Below are 15930 nucleotides of genomic sequence, written 5' to 3'. Positions count from 1 at the left end.
ATGTTGTTGGGTCAGAGAGCAGAAGCTACAGAATCACCTTCATCCCACTGAAATCCTTGGCATCACTTCTAGCTAAACTGGTAAAATTGAAAGGAGCAGATGTTCTGCCCTGCCTTGAGATCTGACCCTTATATCTGAGATGAGATGTTAGCTGTTGCTATAAAAGCTTTTTTTAAAGTATACATGACTTTTAGCCAGCTATTTCATACGTAAAAACTATCAAACCATACCATTTCATCCACTGTTGTTTGTTTCTTTCTGTTCTTTCAACTTTAGCCTATCATAAAGCACTCTGTAAGCTTATAATTTCCCCACACATATGAGTTCTACAATAAGTAGATTCCTTCTTCGTATCTGGGTGTCTCTATCAAAATGAATAGTGTGGGCCAATGAACAGTAAAGGAAGAGATCACCAGTGTCAGTCCACACTTCAATTCTTTTAGTTCAGAATCTGACTAATGATGCACACTCATGTTACTTTGAGACATTCACTTGTCTTCTGATGGATTTTCATCCATGTGCTCTTTTCCACATATTTGTCGGATCAGAACGCTACAGTTACCTGCGTTCAATACTGCCAAATTAACAAAGCAAAAATCAATGATTAAAGCCCACAAGCCACAAGATTGCCATAGTTGGCAAGCTGCTTAATTTTTTTTCTTCTTCTTTTTTTTTTTTTTTTTTTTTTAATACTTTCATCATGGTTTAACCCAAGCCAGCAACCAAGCCCCATGCAGCTACTTGCTCATTCTCCCCTGGTGGCATGGGGGAGAGAACTGGAAAAGTAAAAGTGAGAAAACCCGTGGGTTGAGATAAAGACAGTTTAATGGGCAAAGCAAAAGCCGCACATGGAAGCGAAGCAAAGCGAGGAATCCCTTCCCCCCTCCCCAGGGGCAGGCAGGTGCCCAGCCACCCCCAGGACAGCAGGGCTAAGCGCGGTGACTTGGGAGGACAAACGCCGTCACTCCCAACGTTCCCCCTGTCCTTCTTCTCCCCCAGCTTTCCATGCCGAGCGTGACGCCGCATGGGATGGGATGTCCCTTTGGTCCGTGGGGCTCGGCTGTCCCGGCTGTGTCCCCTGCCAGCCCCTGGTGCCCCCCAGCCTGCTGGCTGGCGGGTGAGGAGCAGGAAAGCCCTCGGCGCTGGGCAAGCGCTGCCCGGCGTGAGCTAAAGCATCCCTGGCCACCAGCGCTGTTTGCAGCACAGATCCCAAACACGGCCCCGCACCAGCGACCGCGAAGAGAATTAAACTCTCCCAGCCAAAACTACCATGCCTTTTTTCTTGTTACGTTGTTGTAAGAGTCCTTATGCTGTTATTCTACATTTCTATTGGAACATGTGTACATACAGCACGGGTACTTACAGAAAACTTCCGTGGCATTGCTGCTGAATGAGCCCTGGTCTCCCAGAGATCCGGGTGACCCAGGCACTGCACTCACAGGGAGCTCCACTGACTTTTGATATATATCTTTTGATATCAGGTGTTAGAGCCTGTGACGGAAGAGAGCTCTCAGGTTTTGGACTCTGGGCTTTGCACATGTTGTAATCAAAAATTTATTTCTTTGTGTGACTCATAGGAAAAAGAATCAGGCTCTCAGGAATTTAGAAGGCTGTGTTTAAAAATGTAAACAACAGGAAAATATGCTCCTAAACTGTCCAAGAACTGATCCTATAGCCACTGTCTTAAAATACCTCTGGCCATACCGATACCGATTTATCACTATTGTTTTGTACTTCCGTAAGAGGAAAGACAGGATGAGAGTCATCAGATGAGATATTTCATCTGATTTATCAGTCGGCAATGTTTTGCAACAACAAACTGCAGTTACAGAATCAGAGGAGCTGGAAGGGCTCAAAAGATCCCAACCAAGTGTACACTGTAGACTAAAATTTCTCTTTCAAACACGAGGCTGAAGCACAGGCTCTTCAAAAAGCCAAAGGTTCCACTCAGGCCTGGCACAAGCAAGCTTTTTCAGTTGTTCTTGGTAGGACTGGAGCAGGGTTTTGAGAAAGATTAATTTGATTCATGTCTAGTGCCTAAAAAGCATCCTTCCAAGCATCAGCATCCTCCCATCACAAACAAGAGCTTAATCTTAGATTTCTTTCCTCCTACCAAATCCCAGTGTTTTCAGAAACAATTTGGGAGTTGCAAGGAACACAGGATCAGTCCCTTTCAGATACTAACTAAATATATAAAAGTCAATCTTACTCCTACTGAAGGAGGTATGGGTTTTATTGTTAGTTTAAACAGAAGTGTGATGAAGTTGCAGACTTCCAAACCTGCACCCATTAGATTTATTTTTTTTTTTTAGCTTGGAATGTTATATACAAAAAAGTCACTTCAAAAAAAACCCCAAATGTAATGTACTTACAATTTAAGACTCCCTGACACTGACAGAGCAGAGTAAAGGTGTCATTCTGTAACCGAGGATGTTGACAATGGTGTCATTTAAGCCACACAAATCTATACAGATTCTCTTTTAAACAGTAGCTGGTGCTAAAGCTGAAGTTCTTATTTGTGAGTTAAAGACAGCCTCCACCAGCACGCAGTGATTTATGCTGCCTGCTCCAGAAGCCATGCAGCTTCACGATTATTTTTTTTTAAACTCCTCTTCACACACCAGTTTCAAAGTATCATTCAACGGATATCAAGGGAATCTCAGCCAGCAGTTTATCAATACACAGCCTCCTTTACTGAAGCCAGGATTTGCATTTTTTGTTTTGAGAACAAGACAATTGTGAAGTAGTGGACCTAGATATATTTTATTAACAAAAGTCTCCATGTCCAATAAACCACTTGCCACTGTTGTTAATTTCATCTCCCATAGCATTTATCTGGTACAGAAGGATGATACATGCTATATTTTAAATATCTACACTAAAAATGAATATTAGAAAATCCTATACTGTATTTTACCTGTCAGAGGTCATCAGAAGCTTTATTTCAAGAAAACTGAAGGCATTAGATGTAGTTTGCCCAGTAGATTAATACTGAGCTGTGAACTTTCATCCTCTGCAGCAAGATTTCCATCCAACTGACATAGAACTGACACGCAGTAACACTTACAACCAGGGGGATCCAATTTAGACAGAGTTCAAATGGTTTCAAGCTACTCATAGGTCACAGAGGTAAAGTATGCATAAGAGAGCTGGCTTTAATCAGAGGGTTTTCAGTAATGTCACACCAGAAGTGATAGGCCACATCGAAAATGAACTGGATGTTAGGCTTGAGAATTAAATTACCAAATATATTTAAATATGCTGAATGTGTTCTTTAAGACATTTTCATAAGCCCAAAACAGTCTGAGTTTTTTATTTTCTTTCAGAACAATAGAAAAAAAGAGAGATGGAATTTTTGTATGAGCATAAAAACCTTCTTCTTTCCCATGTGGTGTCATATCTGTGATGTCTATCTTTGGAAGCTTTTGGGGAAGAAATGTGATCCAAAACAAAAACAAAACAGCTCCACTGTGGATGGCAGTTTGGAAATAATCTGAAAAAAGACTCAACATTTTCTCCATAATTGAGCATTAGAACATAGGAAAATTGAGAGGGACAGAAAGGATTACAGCGAGAGAGAGGATTTAGGAAAGGCCAATTTTAATGCAGTTATCAAATGCTGACCTACTTGTGGAACAGGCAGGTGGAATCTCCGTTTAACATTTCGTGCTAAAGAACAATGTGAAAATGAGAGGATTCATTGAAAGACATGTCATTGAAAGACAATGTGTATTCTCTTGAGACTTTTAAAGGCTATATTCCACCCAGAACCCCCGGAATCTGTTAGGTGTTCTTATTTCAAGGCTCCCCGATCAGTTTGACTGTATCCAGATCAGCTAGTGCCCTCCTTTCCATGTAGATAGGCTGTCAGCTTTGTCTCCGTGCCATTAGAGATGCCGGGAAGTAAACTGGGAAACAGCTCGGTAATACAATGGAAAGCATCACATCTTCTGTATAGACATTCCTACTGGCTTGCACTCTGTTTAAGAAATGCTTCTCAGCAGAAATAAAAAATGAACTGCTGCACAAAGTCAAGCAGACAAGGTATGTTGAGTTTCTGAAGATTTTCAATGAGTTTTGTTACGAAAAGGATTAAAAATCCTTACCGCTGTGCCTGTCAACAGTGTCCCCTCTGCAAGAATTCAAGTCAATGCCAAGAAGAGAAGGGGGAACTTGAAGTCTGTCACTAGAAATACAGTGCTGGATCTCCTGTCATATTGCAGCAAACATGTCTCAGCTCAGTTCAGCAAAGCAGAAGCAGGGAACCTGGCAGAGTGGGATCCAGGGGGTTCTTGCTGAATACTCACCCAGAAGCAGCACCACAACCAACAAAATTGCACCTTCTTAACCCATTAGCTTAATTGCATCCTACACTGACAATTTAAAATGTATAAGCAGGAAAGAAAAAGCAAGGAATTCAAAACCAGTGTTTTCTTAAGCAGGATAAATTAGGGCTTGTTGAGGTCCTTACTATTAGAAACCAGACTGTTTCCAGAACCTAGCTTGCTCATTTCCCTCTACTCCATTTAGCTCTCTACAGAACTCTAAGAAACATAATACAGGCATAACTTTAAACACTGGACTAGCTAGTATCCCCATCTAGGTTAGTAAAATAAATATTTAATTTTTTCCCAAACAAGGAGGCTTTTAAAGACCGATCCATCACTGCTCTCTAAGTCCATATCCATCTTTCTTCCTCATACTGAATGAACAAGTGGTTTATCAAAATCAGAAAATCATTCATCTTATGAAGTTGTGTCTTTCATTTGTTGCTCTCACTCACTGGCTAGACTAGTATCACAAAATTGGATGCACTGTTCCTCGTAATTATACTGCATAGCTCAATTGTCTACACATCCTCAGCTTCATAGGAAAAATAGCTGTACTGTATGAATACTCCACAGAAGCCAAATATTAAGAGATTCTTTCTCTTCTTCCAGCCTACCAGGTCATATAACTCCTGAATTATGAAAAAGTAATTTTTCTTACTTGTCATTGGCACCGTGTCTTAACAGAATAAGCTTCTAAAATAACAAGAACTAGTACATGTCCAATCACTCCAAATCCTCTGCATAACCCATCCAGCCCTTCCTATATCCATCCTATGTAACTCTGAAGCCTTTGATTGTCTGTGTTTCCATTTCCACTGTAATTGCACAATTCTAAGCTGATGGACTTAAGAGCACAGGGACTGCACCTAAGCAGAAGTTCAACATACTCCTGTAACTAAAACATTTTACAATAAAGTGAGATGCAGCTTTCCTTCCTCATTTTTGCTGGAAAACCATACTATGCTGCTTTTTGCCTTTTAACACATCCTAATGACTCATGGCATTTAAAATGGAGTTAAATATTTTTCTTAACACAGCTGTATGTTTTATTTCATACTTTTGGCAAAATTCCTCATATACTTTTCCAACTATTACAGTCTTCCTTTCATGTTTTTAATTTTCAGTTTCCATCGTTCCATAAAATATAAGTTGCTGAATGATCTCTAAACTCACGGCGGGAAGTATCTCTTTATTCCACCCCACAGCTACATTGAGCCTTGGAGAGACTTCATCCATCTTTTTGGGCTTCTTTTCAGAAGCTGTCCGTTAGACTTTAGCCCCAGGTCTCCTTCTTGCTTCCCTGAAGCACTCCATCATTAAAGCACTACCCAAGGTTCCCTTCTCTTCTTCCACTAATCACGAGTTTTATTAGCCCTCTCTTTAGAAATGCAAAAATCCCACAGCAACTGGAGAATTAGCAGATTAGTGTGTCGTCCTACCACGGAAGAGCTGATGTAGCTGAGCTTTTGATCCTCCCTGAAGGACTGTATTTATTTTGACATAATGAAATAGAGAAAAATAATATATTGTTAGGATGCATCTCAGATCAATGGAATGTAAAATGGGAAGCATCTTTAGTTGTACTCTTGAAATCCTTGCTAGCAGAATGCCCTTATGCGGCAATGAATGACTCTTCCTTCAATCTGCCGTTAAGTGACTCCATCCTATCCTGCTTCTTAATGATCTGGCTTCAGTTATTCATCTCTCTTACCAGCACAACACATCTGGCACAAAGGCTTTTGTGCTAAACAAAATCCAATTAGTGCAGAATGCTTCAGGACGTCCCTTCGACAATGTAAACCATCATGCTTTCACCATCCTATCCTCTATTTTCTACGCTGGAAAGCCTGTGCATCCTAAAGCTTTGCAATGAACTACTCGCTCCTCCAACAAAACAGATTCTCAAGCAAGAAGGTAGGGCTCATCTGGAAGGAAGCAAGTGCTTCCATGAAGGCTGACCTAAAACTGTGGAATGAACTGCCTTAGAAAAAAAGAGATCATCTTAAATGTTCCCCACCATCTGCTCCAACTTCAAGGCACATTTTAGGAACTTGCGTGAAATGTAACATTAAAAAGAAATCCACAGGTGTATTTAAAAACAAACAAACAAACAAGATCCAACAAAGAAACAAAACCAAAACAAACATAAAGAGAAAATAAAAACAAACCCTGCCAAAACAAACAGCCTACAGAGCAGATTACTCCATTGGGGATCTTCAAAAATAAAACAACCTGCTCCAACTGCTACTGAAGAGGTCCTAGGACATGGACATAAGGTAAAGAGTTTCCAGCCCTTCCAGAGGGCTGCTTTGAGTGCCGTTTAAGGAGTCAAGCACAGCACAGCACAGCACAGAGCAGTAATTTTGCTGTAGAAATAAAGATGACAGAATGGAAACAACTATGCCATAACATCAACATTTTATCCACACCAAGCATTGCTCACAGATTTCTCCTCACGCTGCTTTTCATTCATTGTCTTCTCAGGCTCTGCTCAGAGCTTACACTCCTCTCCAATGAATTGCCTATCTTATTTTGTGTCAGCTGGAAAAACCTCATACCGATTAAGAATAATGTTTTCCTCATCAAATTAAAAACCCCCACACAATACCCATTCCCATTAAACTGACACTAGGTAGTGATGCTACATAGGACTTGAGATGTTTCATGTTTTTCAAATAATTAGCATCAGAATCTCTACATAAAAATTGTGGTGATTATAACACTTAAGCTATCTCCTCTGTGCGGCTGCACACTACCTTTAAAACAATCAGCAGAGGATGTTTATTTTAGTCCTAAATACGATTTACCAGTTGATTCTTTAGCATTCATATTTCAACAGCCTCCAAACCATTAAGCTATTCATGAGACACATATCAAAAAACATCCTTAACTCTCTCCGTTTCCAGAATAACAGAATATGTGGATTTGTCTGGTTAGCTGGCTCAGTGTCCAAAGAGTCGATCACCTGGCAAATGGCAGGAATTATAAGGGTTAACTTGTGGGCTACCTCAAAACACATTCATGTTCTTTTGCAATAAAATACCAAACTTAATGACCATCAAATAATGGTTGCATGATCTCAGATTTGGAAAACCTAGACACATTCAATTGCTTTCTCTGATTAGGCCTGTACTTATTTGGCATTACCAGAGATATCTCAATCCCTAAATAATTAACCTACAACCAATATATATGAAATTGCTTCACTAAGCTCACTATCCAGGACTGTTTGCTGTTAAATTAGTAGAATAAATAATTTACACCAAAAAAGTGTGCACAAGATAGTGCCAATAAACCTGGGGGAACTTGTTCATTACTTGCAAGAAAATTGGATGAAACACAATTCCCCAAGTACAAGCCATTCTGTAAAGTAAAAGGTGTATTAGTATTATTGCGGCATGTAGGGAACAAATGAAGCCTCATGTCTGTTCGCTTCAGAGTATGCTCTCTTCATTAGCCTTTTCTCCAGAGCTATAAATACATGTAATATACTGTACACATGAGAACATAGGAAACCGAACGTTTGCATATGAAGTACATTTCTTACAGGAATCACCAAAGTATTGTGGATTTCATCACTCATCCCAGAATAATCAAGCAGCTAAAAGAATAATACTTAACACTGAAATGGGCGACTGTGTATCATTTGGAAAATCCAGAAATAATCTTTTCCAGTGGCAAAGGTTACTCTCGCTCACTCTAAACACTCAAGAAAATTGCTTTGTAAATTTGTAATTCACAGGATTTTTAGCATTTTAAGAGAATTTCAAAATGAACTGTTGATAAAAGTTCTCTCTTGCAAAGTTCTGCAGGGTTACTCATATAGCACTTGCTCTAGCACACAGTGAATCGGTAAGTGTGTTTGCACTAATGTCACTGGGAGCTGAAATAGGCTCTGCCAGCAAAGAAAAACAATACCGTCTCTTGTTAAAACTTCAGAAAAATTTTAAGTATAGTTATCCTAAAGGCACACTCAGAATTCCCAACTAGAAACTGATATTTAGAAATAAATAAATAAAATTCACTGAGAGCGCTTGGGCACAGAAGCTAGTGCTAAGGCCAAAGCAGAGCTTATGCCTTTCGTGTGAGCCCATCTCCCATTAGGTTCCTGAAAACTGCAAGCTCCTGTACTCACATCGTTCATAGCACTCAAAGTGAATGGCTTTCCCTCCACAGCAAGGTACAAGTAAGAGAACCCCTATGTCCACCGTGGCTTGAGGTTTTTTTATTGAGTCACTGCTTCCCGGTCCTCCCTGGATCACACAACCTTCTTGAAGAGATGCCCAGGCAGGGAATGCTCTCACCTAAAAACTACCTCCAAGCACCGTCTGGTCTTCAAGCTACGTTTTTTCCTGTAAACAGAGATGGTCCCTAGTCTCATGTTCTTGCTGCAGACGAGGGACAATGCCACAGACACATTTACCACATCCAGGGAAGGTGCAGCAGAGTCCCTGGCTGGATCCAGACCCTTGTTCCAGTTTCAACTTAATGCTAGGTCTCAGCCTGATTTGTGGCAGTTTGTTGGGTTTTATTATTTGATAGGAAGTATCTTGGGACATGTTTCCTGACCTTGCTCTGTATTCATACTGAAAACAAAACAATCTTTTTGATAAAAAACCAAACATTTTTCCCTAGATTATGAATCATGTAGTTGCATGACCTGGGTCCCAATGCTTCCTGCAATATAACTTATTTGATACTGAAAGAAATCATAGATATGAATGCCAGCTTACCTTTTCTTCTAGAAAACAATACTGGGGATACCAGTTTCACTCACCTTTATCCCCAAAGAACAATGACAAAAAAAAAAGGTCGGCCCTGTGGAGTAAAAGGTGACCCAATGTCATTGTTGCATGCAAGGATCAGATAAGCACTTGGTTTGCTCTGTCTGTGAAGACAGCTTTATCCAAATAAAGCATAGTGCATTTTATCATTCTGTAATGGAAAAGGCCTGTCACTCTTTGAATATCATCATATGGTCGGTGGCCGGCAGATAATGGACTGTTAAGTGTCAAGGTGACTGGCTTTGAATGTGCACAAAACTAAAAATTATAGACCTGTCATTCCATAGGCAGGCCACAATTAGCTGTCTATGCAACTTGAAATTTCCATTTTGCCAGCTGAATAATCAATTGGCTACAGTTTCTCAATATAGATGCATTTTTAGGCTCTTTGTACTCACGATTTTATCTTTTTTACAAGGTTTTTTCGAACAACTGTGCAGTGCACTTAAGCAGATGGGGTTAGGAGTGAACTGCGCAGTTATCTCCTCCCCAAACACATACACAAATACGTATACCAATATTTTGCAATCAACACTTTTTACGTTAATTTCCTCTAGCATGCTCTACCCTGTAATGTTGCTGCCAGAAACGCGGTGCTAAGGAACACAAGCTTCACAAAACTCACAGCTTCAGACTTCACAGCTGTTTGTTTCTATTATCATAATATTCTTTTTCTACATTTGGCTATCAGTCCACCCTGATATGAATTAATAATACGACATGACTTGGAAACAAAATGTTTTCAATGGTCAACTTCAAAAAGGGAAAGTATTTTCCTTCTGGAGATTTTTTTTTCTGTATCACTTAACAACAAAATTGTAAGGTGGTTGGGGCAGAGACCTTATTTTATGCTGCTAAAACAGCAGAGACAAATACAGTGATGTATCGATGACTCTTACACTCTGCTTTTGAACTGAACTAGCAGTGCAATCAAAAAAGTTTAGAATCCCAAGATGTATGTTAATGTATGTACTGTAGCCTTTTTCGTCCTGGACAAGTAGCAATCATTTGCTGTCTTACAGGCTGTCTGCATTTAAGAAAGAAATTGCTTAACATTGTGCCTGAGTATGAGAATAGGTTTACAAAATGGGGAGCTCGGTAAATTCTGGGTTTACAAACAATGCAATACCAGGACAAGTGCTGCCTCAATGTCTTTTTGATATGAAAAATTCCTTTAAAAAATCTCCATCTTTTTTTTTTCCTCTCTTTTTTGCTCAGCCTGATTTGTAGCACATGATGGGCAGAATTCCTCCCATCTGATGTGGAAGTGCTACACACAGGTTCTGGCCAAACCCCCTTGGAATAATGGAAAGACATCTGGGATTGCCACTGGACTTGGAATCAGGCTGCATTATATAGCCTTCTATTTTTATAGTACTTCATAAAGCCTTCGCATGCAGTCCTGGGAGGTACACAGTGGTACCTGGGTAATCTAAAGAGAGCTGCTAATCATTGAAGTCTGTGACTGAGTCTGTAATTACATGGCATGTGGGCGTCGGTGATGACTGGCTCAAGTGATAATGGCTTGAGAAGATTCTGGTCTACTCTCAGAGACCCATGCTCACTTCTTTCCCCATAGCACAATTTACTCTTCCCTCATTTGTCCTATGTAAGTGCTCTCCCCTCCTTTTTTGATGATGACTTTTAACAGCGATTATTTGAACAGAACAATTTACAGCAAGTCATAGAAGTAGCTGTATGTACAAAGATGAGGACGTGGCAAATTACAGCAAGAGAGCAGGATCAAGAGGCTGGAGGGAGCAGAGAGCTACACTGTTAGCCTAAATTTCCTCCCTGCTTTTTCCCCTCTCTCCCTCTAGAAATAGAAGGTTAGGCCATTAGAGAATTCAATTGGTTCCAGATGGACCCTTAACCCAGCTCTTCTAATAAAAACATTTTCCTGTTAAACAACCTGTGTCACATGGAATAGATGAAATTCATCTTTAGTATACTGCCACTGAAGCCTGGGAAGACAAACCTGAAGTATGAGTATCTATATCTCAAATATGGAAGGGTAACGGAACAATGATTTATCTCACAATTAGGTAGTGGCAATTAAAAAAAGTAATACCGTAGCAGGCATACAATACAAGTTTCTAAGAAAAGTTATAAAAAAATACAGCTTTCTTTTTTAAAGGCAGCATTCTATTTGTATGTTTTCTATTAAATTCTTCAGACAAATCAAAATATAACACTTGACAGTATGACTCCTAAATCATCTCTTTCATGGGCTACTGCCATGGTTAACAAATTTTGGGTTATTTCCCTTCTTTTTTTTTAATATATAAATCAGAGAGCCAGTTTTGCTTGTATAGGAATCAGTGATAAAATGCTCCAAGTTTTCTCATCAGACCATGGTCAATCCTTTTTGCATATTAGAACAAAACCTTTACTCTTCTAGATTAATGTTTAAGGTACTTAAAAATAAGAATGGACTGCTTTTACATTCAGTAGCAGGTTGCCTGAGTAGCTCCCACCCTCCTTCCCCCCAGCCTTGGTTCTGCCCCACGTGCCAACCAGTGTTTTGGCTGGCACAGATGCTTGTGTTGCCATGTAGTCAGCACATATTTTATCTTTTACCAAGCTGGATCTATTCCTCAATCAAGTTCACTGTACAGCATGCTGTGCAAACAGTTGTGGCAGCAAATGCAAGAGCTGGAAGCAACCCGTCAGGAAGGGGGATAGATGCCCGAGCTGCTTAAGCTATGACTGCTAGTGAATAAATGCTCTCGATACCACAGCCCCTGTAGCCTGTCTGTCTATCTCAGGTCCTTAGAGAGCTCCTGTTTTGTCCCAATTGCTTTCAAATATGTTTATTCACACATCACATTTGCAAGAAGTGCTGCAATTCCCAATTTACAGCTATGGAACTGAACTGCAGTAACATTTTCAAAAATATTTTTCAAAGAGACTTGCATTCTGAGTGCCTACAATGCTTTCAAAATGAGCTTTTAATAGACCTAGATGCTTTCAAAATTATTGGCTTAAAAAAGCAACAAAGAAATGGGTTCTAGGCTAGCATCCGAACCAACAAGCTGTCCTACCACTGTTGCTTTGTGCATTTCCTTCCATTTTCCCACCAGATGCGGCTGTGATATAATTTATTACGATCATGAAACTGATTATGCATTCTGAAGTCAGCAGATTTACCTTAAAATAACACAGTGCCTCAGTGAAAACCATTACATGTTCACAGTGGAATCTGTCTGGGCAAATGAAAAAAAAATGAAATGCTACTTGCTTCATATTCCACCCACCCTCCCCCAACTGCCTCTCTCTCTCTCTTTGAGTGGTTTTTGTCCATTGTGGAGATTAAAACTTTTAGAGTCAGGCTCAGTGGATTTTCCCTCCATGTTTCTGGAGGGACCTGGACTAAGAAGGATGCATTGCCTATTTGATCTTTCAGTATTTTGCTTTGAGAAAAGGGAAGAGATTTTGCACTGCAGTCAAGATCATTTGTGCAGTGTCTCAGCCTATGGCAACAAGCGGTCTGCATACTTTGCTATATGCTAAGTTTGAAAGACAAAGAAAAAAGTCACACCTCTACCTTTTTCTTTCTAACATCCCTTCATCTCAGAAGACCGCTGTGTTGCCATACCAATCCGCAGAAGGCTGAAATAGCTCCCAAGTAAACTGGCCTTCGGTCAGACCAGAGTCACACATACAACGGTTATCTGCTGCCTTGTAGAAACGCAACTTATTTTCACCAAACGATGCTTTCCTATGGAATTTTCTTTGCCTCAGGGTAGGAGAGCCCTACATCCCTGTAATTCCTGTTTAGAGCATATGAAAACATCTTGGATCCTCAGTTATATAGAACCCTAGGAAAAGGGAAAAACAGGGTAACTGGCAAAAAGAAGACAGGGCATTTGCACAAAGGGCTAGATTATCTAATGCAGAACTGAACAAGCTCCCCACCACCCCCGCTTCTGTGCTTTTGCTTCTTGGAGTAACGCTGCTACTGCAGCACCGTCTGTGGTCCTTTTCCCTGTTGTACTGGCAGGCCTTTCAAATTGGAAGGGGCAATACTGCAATGCAAGGCATTCAGCAGGGTAACTGCTGCTCTTCTCAGTGACTCCACAAGGAAAAGAATCTCATCAGCATCCCTCCACTGCTGTCTGAGGTGCTATGAGATGCATCGCCTTTAGCAGCGCTGAATTTATATACAGCTGTATGGATAGTTGGAGAAGTTACCATGACATCAAATCACCCCCTCCCTCCATTTCAGTACACGGCATCTACATCTCCCTTTGAGGTGAAAACAGATAAAGCAACAAATACAGCACGAAGTAAGGCTGGACCTACCCTGGCTCCACCGGGATCTCGGCCATTTGCTTCGCTGGGGCAGGGCCAAGCCCTCTACCCGCACTGAGACTGACATAGCTTTGAACAAAAATAAGAGTATCTTGAGTCTTGGCTGCTACACACACCTTACAGCTGAAGCCTGGCCGATTAAAGCCCCTGAGCAGTGACGCTGTCAAGGCAGCCAGCTGCTAAATGAGGTGCGGGCAAAAGATTTTGCTTAATTTCTGAGAACGGGAAAGTATTTGCTAGAAACTACTGTGCTTTGAATGCTGCTGCCATTTCACCTTAGAAGCATTAGGCCTCCAAAAGCCGACTGCTTAAGGAATGCAGTTTTCCTTCTGAAAGCCGAGGGCACATTTAGACTCTACGTTAAAACTACCATAAATAATATAGCGACTGCACGCGTCAAGTTAATATTAAAAACAGGGGCCGCGTGATGCATGCCAAGCAGCGATGCTCTGCATCTGGGTGACAAAACGCCGGTGGGAGGCGAAGCACACCCCGCTCGTGTCAGAGGGGCACGCAGAAGACCCTCAAGATGGTCACAGCCGGCCCACAGAGGTGGCTGCGGGGCTGGTGGCCTGGTGCCTGCCCATGCCGCCATGCCCCGGCGTGCTGACAGCCTCCATTAGCATGAAGGCTGCTCGCTTATCTGCGGTGGCCGGCTGGTGACGGTGACGGGTGCCTGCCACTGCCGCCAATGGGCTCCGGCTCGGCAAGGTCACCATGCCGGCCGTGCCCGGGATTGGCTCCGGCGCCACGGCGTGTTAGCGCTGTCTGATTTGATCGGAGGCGGGGGGTGGTCTCCAATCAAACAGAGAAAAGGTCCTGGAGAAGGTAATTAAATCCTGTCAGAGGCAATTATCGGTTCCAGGGCCATGACTCTGGCACTGAATGCAGATGATCTGAAGCTCTATTCTTGTAGAAATTCAAGAGGGCTTCTGGCACGGATCAGTTAGACATAAAGGAAACAGCAGGCTTTTTGCAAACAATGCGGTGCTGTATTTTGAAGCTTTTCGCACATCTTTTTTCCTCCCTGTTCTCAGAGTTTGGTTACTGCTGATCAAAAATATTTCCTTCTCCCCACATTCTCATTAATTTAATAGATAAGATTTACTTACGTATCATACGCATAATGACAAGCCACATAAGAGAAATTCTGTTCTGAAACTCTGCCCACTTAAAATGTCTTTCATCAAGACAAAACCGCTTTAGACAATAGAAACATATCAAATTATTGATGTTTTACTGGAAAAAACGAAAGCATCAGAATTGGATTATGTATCCAGAAGGGCAATGTCTCATCTCTAAATCTCATGGATGCCAAAAGAGAATAAATAAATAAATGACTTCCTCCTACCACAGTATAATGATGCCAACACAAGTGTATCAGAAGTGCCCTGACACGTTGAAAAAGGCATGCGTTTCACTGATGCAAACAACACGCTGTTTACCTTTAGTTCCACAAAGCCCTAAGTACTCTTTACTGTATATTCTTTTTCTTTTACTCTGATGTGAAAAACCAGTCTGAGAAAAACCTGACACTTTTACCAGAGATTAAAAAATCAAAATGAAATAAAAAATAAAAATCTCACAGTCCTTCCTTAACAAAAGCATTTTCCTGATTTTATGCACAACCTTTTTTTCCCCTGAAGTGTGCATCAATTTATTATTTCAGAGCCAGATTACAAGCTCAGTTGTGCCACAGTAAATCAGGACTGACACCATTAAAGTACGCGGAACTACTGTAGCTTTTACAGAGAGCAGAAACGGGGCCTCTGCCTGCTCAGCCTGGGCTGCAATCGCTCCTTGCATTCAGGCGTAGGGAGTGGAAGGGAAAAAAAGAGCTGGGGTGTGTGAAAGGCCATGTGGGGAAACACACCCACAGGCTACCTGCAACTGCAGGTCTTCTCGAACAGGCTTCATTCACTGGTAACACATTCTGTCCCAAATTAGTTTTAATTGTCTCAAAATATCATGCATTCACTAAAAAAAAAATTCTTTTGCTGAAGCCTTCCTTTCACTGGGTCTTGATTTGCTGAACTGGCTCTACAGACTGCTGTTTAAATATAAACTTTGCTGCTGCTGAAACAGTGTTAGCGTAAGTTCTCGGTCGTTTCTGTGAGGGCCCTAGCTTTTTGTCTGCTTGATTCCCTGCATTCTCCCCCAGCCCCGCCGGGGCCATTTCATATGAATGCACACCTAGAGAGGGGATTATAGCCGCAGTTTCACATTTCCTCATGCAGATAAGGCATAGGGCTGGTTGAAATAAATGAATTTAAGCTTTTCTTTAACATTTCAGTCACCTCAGAGTATAGGAAGAAGGTTGGTGCGTGTGGTGGGTCCTGTAATTACTGAGGAGGCAGCAGATTATTGCCCCCCATGAGCAAGCACAGCAGAGGGAAAGACCTTTCTCCCTCGGACCATGCCTGGAGGCAGGGCCTTCTGTCAGCCTGACCCACAGCTCACTTGGAGTCCTGCTGCTACAACCATGTGGAGTCTCATGAAGA

This window comes from Falco rusticolus, chromosome 10, assembly GCF_015220075.1.
Source record: "Falco rusticolus isolate bFalRus1 chromosome 10, bFalRus1.pri, whole genome shotgun sequence".
In the NCBI taxonomy this organism is placed as follows: Eukaryota; Metazoa; Chordata; class Aves; order Falconiformes; family Falconidae; genus Falco; species Falco rusticolus.
This window is presented reverse-complemented; position numbering follows the sequence as displayed.